General features: G+C 40.2%; 1 pseudogene; it reads right to left on the bottom strand.

Moving 5' to 3' along the window:
• Positions 1–941: 941 nt before the first annotated feature.
• Positions 942–14202, bottom strand: LOC114160732 (NXPE family member 3-like; annotated as a pseudogene).
• Between the last annotated feature and the right edge of the window lie 8221 nt (positions 14203–22423).

Below are 22423 nucleotides of genomic sequence, written 5' to 3'. Positions count from 1 at the left end.
TGCTTTATGTAAACACACGTATAAATTCTGCATGTACCAATGTTGTTCTGTTTATGCTCGACATCATCTTGTTACTCCGTGTAGCAGCTTTACTTGTGCTTTAGAACAGACCGGCCTTCGTGTGAATTTGGGCTTTATCTTCTCATTAAGACGCAAGAGAACGAAGCAAACTCAAAGGAAAAAATCGTATTCATATCCCTTTCATTTCTTTTTCACGGTCAGATGGATCATTGACGGTTTAAAATTTCAGAGTTTTCGCTCTGTTTTATTTTTTTACTTATCTCAAAAAGGTGAGAGTCTTAGACAACTGATCTTCAATGAGCAGGAAGCAAACTTAGAATTGAAGTTATGTTAATATATGTGTGTTGTAATTGACGTACCCTTTTTATTTTTTCCTTACTTCCTCTACGATCCTGCTCTCATTCGTCTGAACCGTTTACATGTATTTTTCACTGCTGTTCAAAGTAAACGAAGCAGGACCGACCCAGCAGGCTGAACATGGGGCCCGCTCTCTGTCGTGTCTTTGTTGCTTTCATTTTGACCATGTTCAAGTTTTTCGTTTGAGAGAGTGCCAGCCTTTGTCATGTATTTCTTACATCTATTAAAATGCTTTGCATATCTTAGTTAAATAGGCTAATTAAGCAGTGCTTGAGCCTGATTCTTTTGCGGTGCAGGGCAGAGTTTTGGCACGGTTTGGATGTCGTAGCTTGTGACTTGTCACTGGGAGCAATAAACCAGCATAATTAAACCCTTTCATCTCATGTAATCTTGTTTTTCTTGGGTGATGTGTGGATGATACAAAGGAATTTCCAGCTTGCTACTTGTTTGCCTCCCAGGCATCGTGACGATCAGGAGGTTCACAGAGAAGTCGTGTAAATATTAGAATCGGTTTTTGTTTGGTGCTTCAGTGACAGACGACAATCAAAGACAGAAACACGTCATCATAGATGCCATACCAGCATTTATTGCACAGATGATAGTTGTTGGCTTCATAATTTATAAAAGGAATATTGCTGGTCATTGCTGTTTACCTAAAGGCATTTAATACCAGCACACTTCCTCATTGGACTTGAGTTTACATTCTGGTCCATGGTCGCTGTGAGTCGTCCCTCCAGATCACCTGATTTCTCCAGCTATAGTTCACAATCTTCACACTGAAGGCATAAACCACAAAGTTGTAGCTTCTGACAACATATCTAATAAAAATCGGATTCGTTATTAGCATTTGTTATTCTCAAAGTGAAAAAAGTTAAAGAAAAAGTGCAATTCAAAAGCCTCCAAGTCTACGCATTCTCTCCTAATTGCATATTTCATCCACACATCTTCGGCTCGGTGGATGATGTGTCTGCTTCCAAAACGATTCTCAGTAAGCCAGAGAGTTTCGTCTCTGCGACAGTCAAAGTACAGGAAGATATCCAAACGCCTAGCAGCAAGACCCCTGGCAGGGATCTGAACCCACAACTGTTAAGATGGGAGGATTTAGGGCGGGGAAAAAAAAAAATGCAAAGTAGAAAACAGAGTTTGAGTTTAGTTTATATTTAAAGAAAAAATGGGGGAGAGGGGGACCTACTACAGGAGAAAACATGCAGGAGAATAGGATGTAGGAACAATTAGGGAGGGAAGCAAATGGAAGGTTGAGTATAAGAATAAACATGGAGAATAGAATGAAGAGGAAATCTAACAAAATACAGAAATAAATATCTTCAAAACAAATCCCATATATAACAAGAAATAACTTAACTTACAGAAAGAATAAAGTGAAAATAAAAGAAATAATCAAAGTAAGAAATCAAAACCAAAAACAACTGAACAACTTGGTGCAAAGCAACAGAGCTAGCAGCTACCACAACATGTAGAACATTAATATAAATCAAGAAATAAAATAGTGGTTTTGGAACAGTAAACTTTTTAAGCCTCTTCAGGTTGTCAGTGAATCTTTAGAAGAAATAATTGACAGTTTATGGAGTATGAACCTTCACCTTAAAACATAAACTAAACCTTAAATAAACTCGAGTGAACTATGGGAATTTTTTTGTTTGTTTGTCTTTACGTCTGAACACCTTGATCATCATCTAAAGACAGCAATAGAATGGATTCTTATATGTATATACTTACATAGGAAGATGTAAAGTTGTACAAAACTAATTCACAGCTGCTCAACTTTATAAAAAAAAATGTTAGTGCTCTCTTTAGTTAGTTTTATCCTAACTCCCTTGTTCTCTCAATTTTGCTGCTCACACAGAAAAGGTCAAATCAGTGGCGCTGATGATCATTTAAGAACTGGTCTTACTGAAGGAGCTTTGAACAAGAAAACAAGTGATAAAAGATCATAGATGGCAACGGCATGTTTAAAGATAAGGTCGTCCTTGTGATTTGCATAAACACCACAAACCTGATAGCCATCGCCTGGACGGGTTTGTTTCTTTATGCTTCACTGACTACTTGTCGTCAAATGCCAAACTAGCTTGTGCATCCAAACCAGATAGGCAAAACATTTCGAAACGCTCGTACGCTGAGGTTGCGGGTGGAAAATTTCCCACAGGATTCCTCAGATTTATGTCCTCTGATGTGTAAGAGCGAGCAGCCAGGCGCAAGGGCGAGAGCAACATGCACTTCTTTCTGCCAAGTCGTGAGCTCAGGATCCGTTTAAGGGAAACGGATCTGAAATTTCTGCAAAAAGAGGCCGAAAGGAAGTGTGGTCAAAACACACAACAGCACGCAGCTCTGGTTAACAGCGACTAAGTGTTCTGTTCTAAACAAGAACAGGGACGTGTAGACAACAGCTGCCCTGTAGCATGTAGCTGTCGAGGAGGAGGCGAACATAGACAAGCAACAGCAAGTGTCACCAGTGTTAGCCAACAAATGATAAGAGCAAATGAATATTTATCCTTAGAAATGTAACCAAGTTCAGAAAACTCTTTGAAGAAATCTCCAAAGCTTTCAACTCAGAGGTGGATTCCTCAGCTCCTTGGTAACAGTCGATTCCGATCATTTGTTTGCAAAATTGACTTAATCTCCTTCTGTTCTATATTGATATCTTACTTCATCATCTGAATTATTGGGTTTCACTTCTTTTTGCACAAGACGTCAAGGTGTGAGTAGAGTAGCTGCCTTTTTATGTCAGTCTCATTTGCCACTTCATTGTTTTTCTTACTGCTTTGTTGCACCTTCAGACTTTCCACCAAGGGGGCAGGTGTGGGACAAGACAACATCGATCATATTCTTTATTATGGGAGGCTGTGGGTGGAGGCTGTGTGGCAGGTGGTGGGCCAGGCACATCTCCCAGGCGTCCAACAGCTGGACGTTCACCCTTTGAATATTTCCCTGAGGACCTTATAACACTGCAGGGCATACCAGTCACTGCTGGTCCGTATCTCACTGAGCACTGACCCTTTGGGATTAGAAGTCCTGATGATGACCAGTGTGTCTGGAGCTCTGGTCAACAGCTGCACCACTGCCCTCTTTATGTTCAGCAGACGTCGGATGTAGACCTCAATAGGGAAAGAGGTGAAGTGTGCCCAGACGCTAATCACTATGACAGTATCCGGGCCTCCAGCCACAGTTCTCAACTCGGTGGCAATGTGACGTGTTTCAATGGCCGACATGGGAGTGTAAAGGATGGGGGAGCCATGGCATCGGTACGTCAGTAAGATGTTGTTTTTGTAATCCAAGGCCATGTAAGGTCCTGCCTGTCCAGGACTTTTCAGGTCAAACTTCTTGAGATCTGAAATTATAGGAGAGAACAGATCAGACTGAGGCAGTCTCAGCCGTTGCCGGACATTTCTGCCACGTGTCTACCTGGGGTGTTTCCAGTTAGAAATTCAAAAAATTGTCTGACAGTGGAATCTCCATAGAGGTGGACCACTTTCCCTTTCAGACACTGGGTTCTCGCTGAGGCGTTGTTAAACTGACGGACTGTGGTGCCGTCTAGTGCTCGCCACGCTCCCTGGTAGTAATAACCAGCAGGTTTAGTCTTCACAATGTCACTGGTCCCATCTGGAAGGTAAACAGGGAGGTACAAACTTTCTTTTGTCACTGATTGTAACTATTCACCAATAACCTTTGAAAATATTGTCTTTCACCAGTAACTTCTTCTACTGTGGTTTCTGTTACTGGGCCTGCTGCTGCACCAGGTGATATGGGGCAGGGCATAGCACTTCTGCTACTAGCATAGTAGCTTCATGCTATGGCTTAGCATGAAGCCGTAGCAATACATTAAAGATCTGTTGTTGTTGTATCAACCTTCCAGACCTCTCAGGTCTTCTGGTTCTGGTTCTGCTCTGCCTCCCCAGAACCAGAACCAAACGAGGAAAAGCAGCATTCAGCTTCTATGCACCACAAATCTGGAACAAACTTCCAGAAAACTGTAAAACAGCTGAAACACTGACTGTCTTTAAAGCTTGACTAAAACCCCACCTGTTTAGAATTGTATTTGAAACACAATCAATTACAAATTTAATGATGGAACTTGACTTAATGTCATGTTTTGATTGTTGATTCAATGTTGCATGACTTTGTGTTTTTGTGCTTGTTATGATGTAAAGCACTTTGAAATGCCTTGCTGCTGAAATGTGCTATACAAATAAAATTTGATTGATTGATTGATTGATGCTAAGGTCCAAGAGATTGCTTCAGCCTGGATAAATAAATAATGTCATTTGAAAATGACATTATTTATTGGACAGTAGACAGGTACTCTTCAAGCAACACTACTATGTAATCACACGTGGGAAAGGCAGTGCATCAAAGTTTGTAAAGTATTTCTGGCGTCAGAAGAGTTCCAGAAAAAGAATTGGGAATATGTTGTGTAAAAAGTGCTTGCCAGACTGTCTAAAAGTTCATTTCTGCTGCCTCACTTGTCTTATGTTGGTAGAGGTCTGGTGGTTAATAAATATCTGCCGTTGGATGAGAGTGGCTAGAGTTTCAATCTGCTCTGGTTGGACCATACGTATTTGCTTTTGGGGAATCTGGTTCCAGTGAAATCCTGGATTTCCAGTGAAATCCTAGATTTCACTGGAATAACTCCTTTTGACCAGAAAAATGAATGCTCCACCTGCAATATGCCTGTTTGAGGAGCCTCTGATTGGAAGTAGTTTGGTGTCATTTCAACTCCGACTTCTGTTAGTGAGGGATCCAGTCGGCGGGAGGCTGGCTGTGTGGAACTGTGCCTGTAATTTGTATTTATTCTGTATTTTTGTTGTGAAATTTCATCTTGCATACAGCAAAATTTGCCATAAACAAGAAAATCCGAGATGCTTTGAGAGAGTATGCAAGATACTCTACATAGAAAACAAGCAGCACTTATTATGGTTGAGTTTGGATTTTATAATCTAACAACAAAAAAAGAAGAATTTGTTAGGACTCTGAGTTTTTGGGTTTGGTTTTGCTTTTCGTCCCCGTAGTGTTTCTAGTTATGTTTATTTCTTTGTTATTTCATCACCCTACGTTCAGTTATTCTTACACGTCTGAGTCTAGGAATCTTGGTGTTTCTTTAGTATTAGAAGTATTTTCAGCTTCCTTCTGTTTTCTCCAGTACATCTTCTTAGCCTCCCTGTGCCACCTTCTCTCCGCCCCTCAGCTTGCTCCTGTGCCAACCACTCACACCTGCAATCAGTCATCTCATCTAGCCAGGTTCCGTTTGCTACCTCCCAGTATTTAAGCTCCTCTATTTCAGTCCCAACTCGCCAGTCTGTCTCATCACTTTGCTCGTCACTCTTCTTGCCACTACCTTTGTTACCCTCGTGTCTCCCGTTTGCTTTGTTTTGAATCCTTGTAACCCTGGATTTTAGATTGTTGGTTGATTTTCTTCATTAAAATATCCACAATATGCTACGTCTGCAGCCTGCTGCGATTGGGTCCACTCCTACACACATCATGACAGAATGTTTAATTTGTGGGCTATGCAAGATGTAACATGTTTCGTCACTCCGGAGTCTGGTTTTTAATTTGTGGGTTTGCATCCTCTGTAAGTGTCTCTTTCTTTTATTAGTCCAGAAAATTTACTACAGACTCCGTTTTGTTTGGGGTTTTATTAAAGGTTTTCATAAGTACTTTGAACTGCTTTGTTGCTGAAATGTGCGATACAAACAGAATGAAATTAGTCATCCAACCTTCTCAGATGGAAACAAAAGAAAAAAGGAGGTTTTGAATGACAGCTGATCAGTCTTGTATGATGGAAGTAAGTAGACAGTGGCTTTTACCTTTAAGTTTGGGTAAAATGTTGATGCTCGAAGGTCCTGATGATGGAATGGAGACTTTCATGTTGACACCACTGCAGCAAAGATGAGCAAATGATAGAGTGTCATGGGATATGAAGTCTTTTACACATTCGCTGTTGTAATCCTAGTACCTGCCTTTTCTTTTGTCGATACAACTATCTGCATATTCCTTATTCCAACTGGGCCTCCCATTTCCAATTATACTCAGCAACTGAAGTCAGTTGAAGAGGAATTTACCAAACCTCAGAGTGACAGTCCAGAAACCAACATACCTCTCTTTGGATGAAGTCTATTGGTGATAAAGACAATCTATATCCAGCACCATGTCTCGCTACTGACGTGCAGAGACATAGTGCCTTCTTTCTTTTTCTGTTTATGGCATTTTTCTCACACACACATTTTTCAAACATCGATTGAGGTTTTTCATACCCAAAGTCATTTAGTAAGGAATGTTTTGCATGATTGTCATACTACATAGTACAGAAGTTGTACAAGATTAAACTGAAATCTGAAACGCATCCGAAGAGACATTCTCCGTTTGGTTGGGGTCATTTTATACAAGATAAAAAGAAGATGTGCACCAAAAAGTTCCACTTTGTCTTGTCAGACTTCTCTCAAAAGGATTTGAGCCCAAACTTTGAGTAGGCCACACTAAAACCGTGATTATATGGATTTATTTTTGAGCCACTTAGGGATGGGGTTGCCTTTCATTACTACATTACCTTCATAGGCTTGGGTTTTAAGCATTCCCAATAATAACCCAGTACTTTGACAAGAAGGGTGGTGCACAAACAAACTTTAAGTTATAAACTCCTCTCCCCGGCCCCTTTCAGACAGCCCAAACCATTGCGCAACACCTCTCTAAAACTCAAACTGCAACACAGGTTTCGTGGGAATTCATTATGATGAAGGGAAACAGAATGTTGTTTGCCAAGTTGATGAGGTTTCTGCAGAGCAAAACCAGAAGGGTTGAGTACAAACGTAACGCTGCACTCACCGCTGAAAGAGCTGATTTTCGTTGGATTCTGGTTTGAAACTGAATCCTCCTTTGGAGTGGGTGATCCTGTTGTCGCAGGTCAGTTTCTTTGGCTTGTAGCAGAACCAGGGCTCACCCGTGTGGAGGTCAGTGTAGTTGCACAGCTTCTCTTTGGGACCCTTGAGGCACACGTTGCATGTAACCGTCTCTGTGACGGAGCCTGAGCGAAAGACGCTAAGAAAATATGCTCTGTCTGGATACTCTTGGGTCACTTTTGCCAAGACTGTGATTGCCTCACTGGGGTGAACCAAGGACACCTTTTAGGAGCAAAGACAGAAGAAAAAACAAAGATATTAAACCCAACATTATTATAAACTACATTACATTATTGTATGCTTAGGGATGTGAAAAAATCATTTGCCTCCTTATAGATTCCCCCATTTCTCATAATAATCTGAACATTATCAGTTAGTCTCATAATTACCAAGGTGAAAAAGGAGGTCTTAGCTGAAACACTTTTCTGCAACACTTGTCATAAAAGCTTCTGAGTCTCACCTCGACTTGTGCGTTTCCTTCCCACAGTAAAGAGAACACAGCGGTGTAGGAGCCGTTGCGGTGATCCAACACTTTCCCTGCCACGCCTGCAAACACGGCGCGGTTCTGCAGCCGAGCGTATAACAAGTCTCCCCCAGACTTCCTGGGGCGACCGCGGTGGTCAGAGATTCTTATTAGAACCTCCAGCTGATCCCCGACGTGCCAACTTCCCCCTCCTCTCCGTGGGAGAATGGTGAAGGTGCTGTGAGCTGGATCACTGGTGTCAGTCAGGGAAAAGTCAGGCGGTACAGACGGCGTTTCAGGCCAGGCGATGGATTCCTTCAGCAGGTTGACCTCTGTGGCGTTTTCAGGTGACGCAGAGTGGAAGGAGCAGACGCTGGCTGGCTCAGTGGGACCGAACGGAGTGATGGTGTTGGGTTTTGGCGCCATTTTGGTAGGTGTTATGTTAGTTATCTGAGGCAAAGAGGCAAATTTTGTCTTAAACTTTCTTCTAGTTTAGAGCTTGTACACATGAAGTGCCCTAGGATTACAGTTTCACTTCGAAAATACTGACTACTTCAGAAAGTTGAGATCTGATGAAACACGCATGTGGCATTTCCTGTCCTGTTGTTATGAAGACAATTCTGTTCAGTGTCTCTAAACGCTTTTAACAAAGATGCTCCAATCCTCTCTGTCTTAAATTCAAGAAATAAATAGCTTTGCTTTATTGTTTTGTTTTTTCTACATTTTAGAATTTCCACTTAATTTCTGAATAAATTTGGAAAAATATCCCGATCCACTCTCAAACGAATTTATAAATATAGACCCTCCTGATTCTTTGTAACCTCACTGGAAGCGCTAGCTATAGCTAAAGGATGCTAATGTGAAAAAGCTCAGAAATTCCAACTAGGACAACTAAACTTTAATTTTGTCTAAGACAATGCAATTATGCTACATAATTTGATCAATAACTGTTTGGATTCAACAAGTTCCTGTGTTTTTTGGGGTTTTTTTGTTCTGCTCTGGCTCCCTGTGTTCTGTTGATTTCTGAATGTTTTTTTTATTATTATTTTTTACATACAATATTCATCAATTTACTCTACACAACCAACAACATGACAGCTGCATTGTCACAGTTTACGTCATTGACAAATTGTAGGTGGAACAGATTTAAATAACTTCCTGCGGAAAATTAAAAAAATAACAAAGAAAAAAAATGAAGCAGAAGTTTAAAGATGATTTTTGAGCTAAGATTTAAAACAAATATCAAACATTTGAATCAGGAATAAGGCCATGAAAAAAATTATTTTTAAGATGATAAATTTAGCTTTAACTGTTTTTGGAAAGTGCATATAATTTATTTTGGTCACTGTTTGATCCTGATTCATTTCCTTTTGAACTTAAGTCAGACATGTTGATTTGAAAAAAGCAAAATAGATAAAGTGTGTACCCACCTTTCTGAAAATGCAGAGTTTCTGTGAAATCAAAAGACAACGCATTAGTTCAAATACATCCTATGTGTCTTGAGCCATTTATGAATGTGAAAGCTACAACAAAACAATGTACAATGTACACACCCTTAATCTAAAGCCCAGTCTTGGAAGTGGAGGTGAGACAGAACAAGAAAAGCAATAGTCAGCCTTGACAGAAGGGTGGAGCAGTAAACCAGGAGATTTGCTGCCAGCGTGACAAAAAGGATTTCAAGATGTCGGCACAAACAAGATGGCAGCAGGAGGGTTTGAAACCGTGAGTTAAGATTTTCACGAGAAGTTAGTTTCCAAGAGAAGTTAGTTAGAGACAGTTGGAAAGACAAGGATGAGATGATTCAGACGTGTGCAGAGGAGAGAGAGTTTATTGTGACCAAATGTCTTCTTTTCCCTTGACATGATGTTCACTTTTTCTATCCAGAGCATCTGGAGGGGCGGAGGGTTTTCTTTAATTGATGAAAGTGTTTGGGTTTTCTTCCTTCTTCAGGGGATGAATTGGCGTATTTAAACTGACATGGAATACCACAGCCTCTCCCACTGCTTTATTAGTTCTCATCTGATAATATTTACAAAGGGGAAGTACTTTCCCTCAGGTCGTCGTGGGCGGCTGCCTCAAAGTGGCTGGCGAAGCACACCATGACGTAGACAGAGTGATCATGTCTGAGGGTGATAAAGGTATTGTGAAAGTCACATGGACACAAAAACTCTGAAAAGGCAAAGTGAGAGTTCATCTACTGTATTCACTGAGGTTGTATACTGACAAAAACTAACGTCTGGAATGTAAAAATTGTTTTATAACTGTGTCTTTTTGAGACTATTGTGCTTTTTATTTTTATTATATCGAATATATTTTCAGATTTTTGTGCAATTTTTGTCCAGAATGACTTATAAAAGTGAGCCATTATTGTTACAGCTTGATTTTCTAAGCTACAGTAGAGTGATTATGCAGGATGCTTTGATTGAAAATGTGCATTTGTAATAATACAAATTGTGTTATTATGGCATTACAATAACCATAATCAATCAATCAATCAATCAATCAAATTTTATTTGTATAGCACATTTCAGCAGCAAGGCATTTCAAAGTGCTTTACATCATATCACAGAAACACAATGCAAGATAGAATCAACAATCAAAACAACATTAAGTCAAGGTTCCATCAATAAATTTGTAATTGATTACATTTCAAATACAATCCTAAACAGTTGAATTTTTAGTCTAGATTTAAAGGAAGTCAGTGTTTCAGCTGTTTTACAGTTTTCTGGAACTTTGTTCCAAATTTGTGGTGCATAGAAGCTAAATGCTGCTTCTCCTCGTTTGGTTCTGATTCTGGGGATGCAGAGCAGAACCAGAACCAGAAGACCTGAGAGGTCTGGAAGGTCCAAAAATAATAACTTCAGTTTTGTTTCTGTTCAGCTGGAGAAAGTTTTACCACATCCACACATTTATCTGTTCTAAGCATCTGTTCAGTGATTGGATGGGCTCTGAGTCACCTGGTGACATCGTAATGTAGAGCTGTGTGTCATCTACATAGTTAAGGTAGCTAATATTATTTCCTGTTATAACCTGAGCTAGTGGGAGCATATAAATATTAATAATATGAATAAAAGGGGTCCTAGGATTGAACCTTGGGGTACCCCACATGTGACCTTTGACCTCTTTGATGAGAAGTTTCCAAATGAAACAAAGAAATCCCTGTTCATTATGTAGGATTCAAACCAGTTAAGCACTGGACTGGAGAGTCCGACCCAACTCTCCAGTCGATTCAGTAATATGTCATGGTCAACAGTGTCAAAAGCTGCACTGAGGTCCAACAGAACCAGCACTGTGGTTCTCCCACAGTCCGTATTTATATGGATGTCATTGAACACTTTGACTAGGCCGGTCTCTGTGCTGTGGTGAGCACGAAAACCAGACTGGAAGGAGTCAAAGAGGTTGGTTATTGTTAGGAAGCTATTTAATTGTTTAAACAGCTTTTTCAATAACTTTGCTGATGAATGGGAGGTCAAAGGTCGGCCTGTAATTCTGCATTAGTGATTTGTCCAGATTGTTCTTTTTTATCAGTGGTTTGATTACTGCTGTTTTCAGAGCCTGGGGGAAAACGCCTGATGAGAGCGATGAGTTTACTATTTGGATCAGATCAGCAGCAATAACAGGCAGGACTTTCTTAAAGAAATGTTCTAGAGTTATAGATCTAGGACATCCAGACAGCAGGAACTGGAGTTTAGTTGACTTATAATTTCCTGTAAGGTTTTATAATTAAGTAGTTGAAATTGGGTCATTTTTCCTGTATTTGTTTTGTTTGGGCACATCATTGGTACTGACTTTATAGTAGATGTACAGATTAATCCTCTGATTTTTAAAATTTTCTCTGAAAAGAACCTAGAAAACTGGTTGCAGGCGGCAATACATTGGAATTCAGGCGGTAACATCACAGGAGGGTTTGTGATTCTGTCAACTGTTGCAAATAAAGCTCGAGCATTGTTAATGTTTTTGTTTATGACATCTGCAAAGAAAGCCTCTCTTGCATGTTTTAGTGTTAAATGATAGTTACGTAGTTTTTCTTTATAGATGTCACAATGAATGTGGAGTTGAGTTTTACGCCATTTTCGTTCTGCCCTACGGCAGAGTTGTCTTGCAGATCTAAGTGTTTGTGCATTTCTCCATGGAGATTTCTTCCTACCAGACACAACCTTCATTTTAATTGGGGCAATGGAATCAATAATATCTGAACCTTTAGACTGAAAATCATTTACCAACTTATCTACATCATTACAGATTAAGGGTGAGGAAGAAGAGTAGATTTGATTAAAAGTTTCTGCTGTGTTCTCAGTGAGAGAACGTTTTGTGATGGTTGCTGTTTGTATAAGTGGGTTAAAAGATAAATAACTTTCAAAGATAACAGGAAGTGATCCGACAGGGTGACATCAGTTACAGAGAGATTGGAAATATTCACACCCTTACTGATAACCAGGTCCGGTGTGTGTCCTTGAGTGTGTGTTGCTTGTTTGACATGTTGTGTTGGACCAAAAGTCTCTAAAATATTAGCGAGCTTTTTTGCCCCTCTGTCTTGGGGGTTGTCAACATGAATGTTGAAATCACCGACAATTATTAAACAATCATAATCAATACATATGAGAGATAGAAGTTCATTCAAGTCAGTAAAGAAATTTTCCACAAAAGTTGGAGTTTTGTATAAGGTTAGTGTCAAAGTTCGTTTCTGGCTTTTAATCTCAATTCCAAGATACTCAAAAGAGGTGAAGTGACCCAAAGAGATTTTACTATAATTTATGGTATTCTTAGATATTGAAGCCACGCCTCCTCCTTTTTTGTGTTTTCTATTCTCACTGAAGAAATTGTAGTTACGAGGCGCAGATTCAATTAGTACGATCGATTCATTATTATCATTCAACCATGTTTCTGTCGGAAACATAACATCGATATTATGCTCAGTGATGAAATCATTAATTAATAGAGCTTTAGCACAGAGAGATCTTGTGTTTAAAAGAGCTAGTTTAAGTGACTTGGAGGCCAAGAGTTCTTCAGTCTGAGGTTTGAATTAAAACAGCTGTATTTTATGTTTCTGTTTCTTGTAAATTTTCTTGTAGTGATCCGGACAGGTAATGTCCTGTTCTGGACACATTCTGGAGCAAGAAGGGTGTAAAGATAAAGTCTGGACCCCGGCCTCAGACCTCAGAAACGCAGAGTGATGGATCCTCTGGGACGTTAGAGTCAGGTGGCTTAAATGAAGTGAGGTCTGCTACGTGAGCGCTAAGGAGAGACGTCCCAAGTACAACCTGTTGATTCATTAACCATAATAACCATAATCGTGTTATTATGGTAATTATGTCATTGTTTACAAATATTTTACGCTTTCAACAGCATCCACACCGCCTGCATTGCTGCTCTGGTTCCCTTAAACACACCATAATCCTGTAGTGCATCGTCATAATTGTCACATAGCTGAATAAATATCACACGGACAATCCGCTACTGAAACACACAAACACCAACAACATGGAAATAAACATTGGCTGTTAATATCGGCACAGTTTTACTTCTCGGACCATTAAAAAGTGACCAACATTGGCCAGTAACAGAGTGAAAGTTTTTGTTGAACTGTTTCAGAATCGGCACAAACGTTTCTCTTTTTGTCTAACTCAACCCGTGGTCACCCTAAGACAGCGGTTTGGAGCAAAAGCAGAAAAAAAGTCAATGAACAAAGTTTTAGGACTTTAAAAATGGCGCTTATGAAATTAGAACACATGAACAAAGCATGTCAAACGCTCACCCCGCCGTATATACAGCTGCTCTGATGGCTGAAGTCCATGTAGTACAGCATGAACAACACCACAGATAAAACCATGAAGAGAAGGATGAAGCTGCAGTTCATGAGGCAACGGTTTCTGGAAGCTCGGCCCTCGTTTAGCAGGGGTGTCTTGATTCCACTCTGCAAAAGCATACAAACAAAGAACATCTCCTTGTACATTTCCAGTCTCAGTTGGTGTGAGTTTAAGTTTAAAGTTCTTTATTTGAGCCATGACTGGTGTGACTATGACGTATTTTAACTTAACGTATGGAAATGTATAGATTGTGCTAATTACACATTCAGTTGGTCTGCTATAGTTTACTATTGTTGCCATGGTCTTTTTTTTATTGAGTATGATTTCTGAATCCTACTTTTGTGGCTCATAAAGGTTTCTCTCTGCCTAAAGATACACAGATGGAACAGTTTGTTTTGCTTTGTCATTGTTTTATCTCTGTATGAAAACCAAACCAGTCATACCAATACAGGCTGAAAACATATTCTTGTACCTAGACTGTCAAGTTTTTCAGTATGAAATTATATGAATAACAACTTTATAGAATGTCTTAAAACTGCGATGGAGATCTGATAGTTTCTCAACCTGTCACAGTCACAATGGCAAAGCTTGGTTGACGTCTCCATCAAAGCGTTTGGATATAAAACCATTTCATTTAGACACACATCCCCATGGTGAGTCAGAAGATGGAATAGCAAGTGTGGCAACCAGCATTGACCAATGGCGTTTCTCAGCATTCCACACATATGCTGCAAAGCACCGATTTACCCAAAGCTCTGTTCTGGAGCTTTTGATACACAGCTCTACATGTTACCAGGTGACTCTGGACCCATTCAAGCCCTGAATAAACGCTTAGAACAGATGACCGTGTTGACCTGCCATAACTTTCTCCAGCTGAACAGAAACAAAACTGAAGTTATTGTCTTTGGAGCCAAAGGGGAACGATCTGGAGTCAACAAACAGCTTCAGCTGTTACCGCTGGAAACTAGGGATCAGTCCCGAAAATTGGGTGTAGTGAACCAGATGACTGAACTTTCAGAGTCATAAAGACGATTACAAAGTCAGCCTTCTATCACCTGAACAACATTTCCAGGATTAAAGTACTAATGTCTAGGCAAGATCTAGAAATACTCATCTTCGTCGCATCCATTCGTGGATCAGTGTCCTCAGAGGCATGCCTAATAAAACTTATCTGATCCAGAACGCTGCTGCTCTCATCCTCACTAAAACCAGGAACATAGAGCACATCATATCAGTTCAAAGGTCCCTCCACTGGCTCCCTGTAGCTCAGAAAATAGACTTTAAAATACTGTTGTTAGGTTATAAATCACTGACCGGCTTATCACCATAATACATTAAAGATCTGCTGTTGTTGTCTCAACCTTCCAGACCCACCTAGTCTTCTGGTTCTGGTTCTGCTCTGAGTCCCCAGAACCAGAACTAAACATGGAGAAGCAGCATTCAGCTTCTATTGTAGAGGAATATAATTATATTAATAGTTAAAAATTATGTTGTTTGGTTGGTTCGCACTAAGATATGTTTTAACCTAAAAGAAAAAACAATACATAACACAACTACACTATGCTCCACAAATCTGGCATAAACTTCCAGAAAACTGTAAAACAGCTGAAACACTGAGATCCTTTAAATCTAGACTAAACGCCCTGCTGCCTAGAGTCGCTTTTGAAACATAATAAATGGGACATTGAGCAACATATTTGCTGTGTATTATTTTGATGATGCCACTTGTGTTTCAGCACCAAGATGACACAGACAGAAAGTGACTCTCGAAACCCTCCACTGTGTTGTGCAGTGTTTGCCAAAACCACGTTAAGCAATCGTTGAATAAAGGACTCTTATAAATCAATCAACATCTGTGCTGTGGCTGTAATTTGATGGGTTTACTGTAATGAGTCAATATTAAAGTACTGTAAAACTTCTGCAAGACGATAACTTTCAGCATACAAATTTTTGTGGGCCGGTCAAGTCAGAGTCCAGGTTAAAGGTTAAAGCCCTACAAGTTATACAGTACATACATCTGTAGGTCTACAGTGTAACAGAGTTATGAGGAGGGAGCTTGAGCATGACAGAAACATTTGACCTCAACTGAAGTTAGGCGGAAAACACCTGAACAATCTCAAGAAGTTGTCACCTCAGAAGCCCTTAAATTTCAGACGACAAAAAAGGAGAGACGATTGAAGCAATTTTTGGGTCTTTTTGTTGATTTACCTTTACTTTCGTTTCCATCGTCGTCCTCACTTTGTCATGTTCACAGAGCTGTATGCAGATCGGTGTGTGTGTGTGTGTGTGTGGGTGTGTCTGTCCCTGCCCCTCTCCTAACAGGGTGTGACCAACTCTTTCAGCCTGTCAGCGTATCAGGCAGAGCCTCAGAGCAAGAAGTTCTGCTCCTAGACCTCCCAGATTGGGTTTACCTTCTCATTTACGTTCCTTGAGTTCTGAAACGAAACTTATCCATGCTGCCTCTTCTTTGGGAAAACATATCCCCCCTGCTCATTCCTTGGACCTTGTCAACCTGCTTCTACCTTCCAACCGTCTTTTGGTGAGACCTTCCTCTTTGAATCTCCTCACCACTTCCTTCCTTCCTGAAACCTTTTCACCCAAACTACTTTGTGACAACTCACTGCTCACTTAGTTGCAGCCCTTAGGTATTTATTCAAGTCTAAGCATATTTGTGTCGTCGCAGTGATAATTCAACAGCACAGGCAAGTACAGGAAAATGCTTTCCATATATGGTAACTCTTTGACAGCGTAGGTTTACACAGACTGTTATCTATTTTCATGGAAAGCTGCGAAAGCATCTGCACAGTGTCTGGAAACGTCTTTAACAGGAAGTCACATCTTGCAGAAGTAGAAAAACACAACAGATACATCAGTAAATAAATGGTAAAACTATCAATTCCCTATCACAATGTACTATTTTCAAAAAGTCTCTTAAACTTTCCTCTGGTGGTCTTAGGGGTTAGGGTCCTCGATGTGACTGTCACCGGTTCGAGTCCCGGTCTCTTGACCTTTTCCCACAAGTCTTCCCCATCTCTCACAACCTGCTTTCTTGTCGGATCGCTGTTAGTACTAGAGCAAAGAAACTCCTAGAGCAAAGAAACTCCTTAATAATAATAATAAAAATCATTAAAAACTAAAAACTTTTGCATTTAAGTCCAGATTTTCTGGACTCAAGTGTCTAAAACCTGCATCCAATATATTCAGATAATTGTTTTACTGCTGATTCAAAAGCAAATACCAGCAATGTGCCTTTGTATGTTTGGGGCCAATATGGATAATAAAACCCAGATGCGTTCTGCTTAAATGTCTATAAAATCATAAAAACAGAAATTTTAGAAACGTGAGTTTGGAAAAGTGTATTTTGATGTCCAGCAGGCTTTCGCTGAAACCTACTGTGAACCAAGGTGTATTTTTATTGTCACTCAATAAACAGAAGAAGTAAATGTGTCAACTCAGAACTTTGTTCACTCACTACATGGGACAATTTTATTGGGAGGAAGTCGTCACGCAGGCACTCACCAACCAACACAACCGTGGCACGACTAGCTAGCATAACCAAAGCAGGAGAAGTGAATTAAGTTCTTTCATTGCAACAGGTGGAATTTAGAAGCGTTAAAGACTTTTGAGCTGTTTAGCTTCTCAGCTCCAGTCTCTTCATTTGGTTGGTTTTCCTATTTCACTTTTCCCAGACGAAACAGTGGATATTAAAACCCAGATGGTTTGGATTTTAATGTTGACCATAATGTCATAAAAACCTTAAAATTTAGAAAATTGAGTGTGTTCAGTGATGTATTGATGTTCAACAGGCCTCTAGGTGAACATATTGAATACTCATTGGGCAAATGAGTATCTTTACTCTTCCTTAAGCGAATGCCTTGTTAAACTTTAGTTTTGTGGATCAATTCCTTCCTGTTTCCAGGGAAACAACCACTGGCACAGATCACCATAAACCAACTTTAAGGAACTTTTTCAAGCACACAATGATCACGCAAGCACTAAAACAAGCCAACCATGCAAAGCAGGAGAACAAGAGTGAGTTTATGCACCGTCCTGTAGGGAACTTTGTGTTGTGCAGCAGGTATAGTACAGTATATTGTACGGGGCTAGCTTCAGTTGTGGAGCTAGCCCAGTAAAAATAAATAGAGGAACTGGAACTGCTGGGCTAACATTCTCCACCCACATCAAAAGAGCACCAATACAAACATCCAAATACTTGAAGAAATGGTAGCAGTAGATAACCAAAACTTCATGTCAAACTTTATTCAACTGAACGTTTACATAACAGCCAAACAAATGAATGTAGGCGAAGCTAAGTGCGCTAAACTTTTTCAAGCTCAGCTAAGATGCTAAATTAAAAATTTTGCTCCACTATTAGCACATTAGTGGAAGTGTGCCTACCACTGATAATCAGCTGTGTTGGCCAGGAACTGACCAGGTCAGTATAGCTCAGGGGTGGGCAATCCTGGTCCTCGAGGGCCGGTGTCCTGCAACTCTTAGATGTCTCCCTGGTCCAACACACTTGAACCCAACAGCTGAATCACCTCCTAAGTGCAGTCAAGTTCTCCAGAGTCTTGCTAATGACCTCATTATTTGACTCAGGTGTGTTGAAGTAGAGATACATCTAAAAGTTGCAGGAGACCGGCCCTCCAGGCCTGAAGTTAAATAACTTGAATGCACAGAATGTTTTTTTTAAGTGTTTCCGTTTACAGACTGGTGGAGATACGAACCATAATTAGTGATCAGTAGATTACACATTATTACATAGTTGTTATGTCCAGGTGAGCACTAGATGGCACCACAGTTAATGAGTTTAACAATGGCAAAGCGATCAGACAGTGTCTGAAAAGGAAAGTGGTCTGAATTCTTCATTGCCAAAGTTCCAGTAGAAATATCTGTTTTTAGATGGAGCAGCATTAGAGTTTGCTCATTCAAGCCTCCCCAAACAAACCAGACTTCTAGACAAGCTAACTACAGTTTGATTAAAGCAGACTAAGCAGAGCTGGTGTGAATGCATGTTTATTGACGTTCCGCTGCCACGGCCCTCCCCTCCGTGCTCCTCTATTGCCGGTCAGCCAGTTCCACTTTGCTGCCAACGAACTGGACAGCGTGGTTGGAGGAACAAACACTGTAGTCATTTTGGCACACTTTGGCGTTTACCCTGTGGAGGTCTACATCCGACGTCTGCTGAGCATAAGGAGGGCAGTGGTGCGGCTGTTGACCAGAGCTCCAGATACTCTGGTTATCATCAGGACTGGTAATCCAAAAAAAAGCTGACAGCACTGGAATCAGTAACCACCGATGATGACTATTTTCTTCATTGTGACAAGTTTGTGTCAGTCTTTATGAATGTTTATGACTGTCGTCATGAAGTGTCATTCGGTAAATAAAGACACTTTAATGCAAAGTTGGCACTTTTAATTGACTTTTAATGCAACTTTGTCTTGAAAGTGTCATTATTTACCGAATGACACTTCATGACGACAGCCATAAACATTCATAAAGACTCCTTCATGTTCATAAGAGGTGTTATGTCATATTTGTGACAGTGTCATATCAGTCTCATGAACACCCCTTCAAATAAAGTGTTGCCAATTATTTTTACTTGACTCAACTTACAGGCAGCAAATGGACAATGAAAGAGACAAAATGTCCATGGATGGTTATCAACAGCACAGTGGCAAATTTACACTGGAGGGTGGAGGAGGAAGCTGCCGTGTGAACACAAAGAATCCAAACAAAGAGGGCAACAACATGTTCCACGTCCAAACATTGTGTTTGAATATTCAAAAACTTCTCTGCAACTTTCAAAACCATTTCAAAGTTTCCGTCAGATCTCTAAAGCGTAGTTCGCACGGCAGGATTTTTTATTAAAAACATTTTTGTCCCTATTTTCCCCTTCCGACAATCTTATCTGCCGTCTGTGTACCGCATGATGATGGAGACAAATACAAACAAAAGCAAAGAAACAAATAAACCAACTGTTCTCTCTACTTACAAAACAGACAAAAACCAGCCAGAATCAAAAATCCTTTATAGATTATTAATTATTATTAACTTATAAAACGACCAACCAAATTGCAAGTTTGATATTGGATGTTAAATTCTTAAACTAAAATTAATACAGCTTATTTAGATAAACTATGTAAAGACAATCTGTGATATTTCACCAAGGGAATCATTAATCATTAAACTGGCCGGTTCTCCAACCAGAAACCCTAATGACGGGGAATTTATGAGAAAATGTAGAAGTGGAAAAGTTTTCTAATCTAATCCTCAGTCATGCCTTTGCATTTGCAAAGAGCGAGGCAGGGATCATCACACGGTTCAGTTTAAAAAGAGGCAGAGCAAAGGAGAAGGGTGGATGGTGATGGACACCAGCAGAAAGGTAAACTAACAAACTAAAGCAACTTTTCCCTCTAATTATGAAACAGAATGCCAATCAGCATCATTCTTTTCATCTTTTAGCTTTTGCTGTTCTTGAAATAAAAAATGCAGATTTTAACCAACCTCACGTAGGAAGCTTTTTGCCTCTGTAGCTTTGAGAATGTTGCATGTTTTATGAAGCAGTATTTTTCAATACATTCTCCTCTCAAAACGACATGTTTTCTGCTTAAAATGGCTGTAATTGTTATTCACACTGCTTGTGTCGCTTTCTGCTCTGCAGTTCAATGAACACTAAACATCTGCCAGCAGTGCCAGGTTGCTGCAATCGGTAGTAGTAAGAGGTAAGCAAACAGAAAAAGAATTAATAAATAAATAAAAGTATATGGAAGAATAAAGAACAAATAAAGGATAAGAGTGAAACACCATGAATCCTATTATTTGCCTCTCATTTCCCTCTTCTGCTGGTCTTTGTCTTGCAATCAGTAAAATATTTAACAGTAGGCCCTCAGTACCATGAATTATGCATAAGTCAAATAAATCTCACAACATCTCCTGTATCAAGTAATGTCAAGAAGAAAAAAAACATTCATTCAGAGTCAAATGCAGGTTGCATCAAAATAAACAATACTGAGTTACTGAATCCAAACTTCCTGAGAGCCTGTCTGGCTGATGAATGCTGGTTCTGATTGGCTGGCTGTGACTGAGCGGAGTAACTATGCAGAACGCATCGATTATTTTTCAGAGATGATCTATCTCATGTTATTACTTACTGAAAGTTTTATGTAAAACCTTTTTCTTTTGTTTGTTTAAGCTACATGCTGCAAGCAGACGTTCGGTGTGAGAGTCACTGCGGGTGCAGCAGAAACGCTCCGGGTAGTGGCGGTCCAACAGCCGGAGCAGAACCAGCGTCTTACACTGTTGACTTCAATTATTATTCGGGTTATTTGTTTAGCTTTCTGACCGAGTATCGGTAGCTGTGCGCTGCTTCACCTGCGATCTGGCCGCTCCGGATGTCCCTGTGTTTTTTTTTCCTGCATTGAGCCTCGATGTAAACAAACTCTGTCAAATTTTGTTTTTTAAACGTCATATTGGATTTGTTGTGTTGATGCATTTTGAGGTATTTCTTCGGCGGAACACGCAAACTTCCCCATTCGCTCTCAGAGTGTTGCAGTTCATCGCCAACATCGCTTAAGGACAGAGGAGACGAGCTGCACATGCAGGCTGCGAAACGAGATGCAGGTGATCAGTTTTGGTGGAGACCGTGATCGGCGATCACCGATCATAGACTTTTTCACGGAAATCGGCTGATAATAATCGGTGGCCGATCTATCGGCACACCTCTAGTTTTTATGTATTGCCGACTGTTACTCCATTGATATCTGTTGTGTAAGTAGATCTGGCCATTGTGAGGTACTGATTTTCTTCTATTTTTCCAATTAAGCAGTATTGTTTCCTTGGCTATAGTGAGAGCTACAAGCACTGGGGTTTGGGTTTGTTTGGAGTTTATGTTCACAGAAGGGGACAGTGGGACTTTGTGGCCAGAGATTTGAGACAGTGTGACAGCAGTCATATTCATTTTAAGACTTAAAATGTTTTCCTTCGGCTTTACTTGATTTTTCATGTTAGAAATACATTTAATGACAAAACGTAATGACTCATAACTTAGTCTTTGACATCTGCAACACCTGATTATCAGGAATTAATAGCTGCACGGCTCTCAGTCAGTTAGTTATGGTTATGGCAGAAGGTGGCTACAACCTCAGCATTAGCAGAAGTTTAACTTTAACTTTAGCAGTCAAGATAACAGAGACACAATTTAGAATGTCTGCATATCCAGACATTATAAGCAGCTCACTGAGTTGAAATAAAGAGAAAACATGGATTTAAAAGAGTGAGGTGACTTTTTACCACTCACCATATTTCCAGCACAAATAAAGCAAAACACAGTGAAATAAAAACATTTTATCCTGAATCGGCTTAATCTGCCAAAGACACAACTGCTTACGTGAACCGTATGGGCCGAATGGACGAGCGCCTTCTCTCAGGGCCGAGGCCAGGAAAACACTCCTCTCAGTCTCTTGGGGGAACGTATGATTCTTCAGATGATACTTTTCTGCAGGAGCTCCAATGAGCCAGGTCCAGGCTTATTTTCGGCCCGGATTCAGAAACTGCAGACAGAATGTTTCTTGAAAGTCGCGGTCTAACTCTCAGCCAGCGAGAGCAAGACCGTCTCACGCCTGTCTTCCCCAAGCCGTCTGGTAAAGATTAAACAAGCTGCCGTGGATACAGTTCAGTAGCTCTATGATTTCATGGGGATTCCATCTGTGGCTCCTCCTTCCTAACAGCGATGCAAAAAAATGGGGGAATCTGTTCATTCTGGGATTCAGAGTTTGCTTGTTTGTTTTTAGATAGTCTTTCTTGTTCTGTGTACTTCAGTCCTTTTTGTTGTTCCCTCCACGGTTCGGCCCAACATTAAAACA

This window comes from Xiphophorus couchianus, chromosome 17 (assembly GCF_001444195.1).
Source record: "Xiphophorus couchianus chromosome 17, X_couchianus-1.0, whole genome shotgun sequence".
NCBI classification, from domain to species: domain Eukaryota; kingdom Metazoa; phylum Chordata; class Actinopteri; order Cyprinodontiformes; family Poeciliidae; genus Xiphophorus; species Xiphophorus couchianus.
This window is presented reverse-complemented; position numbering and strand designations above follow the sequence as displayed.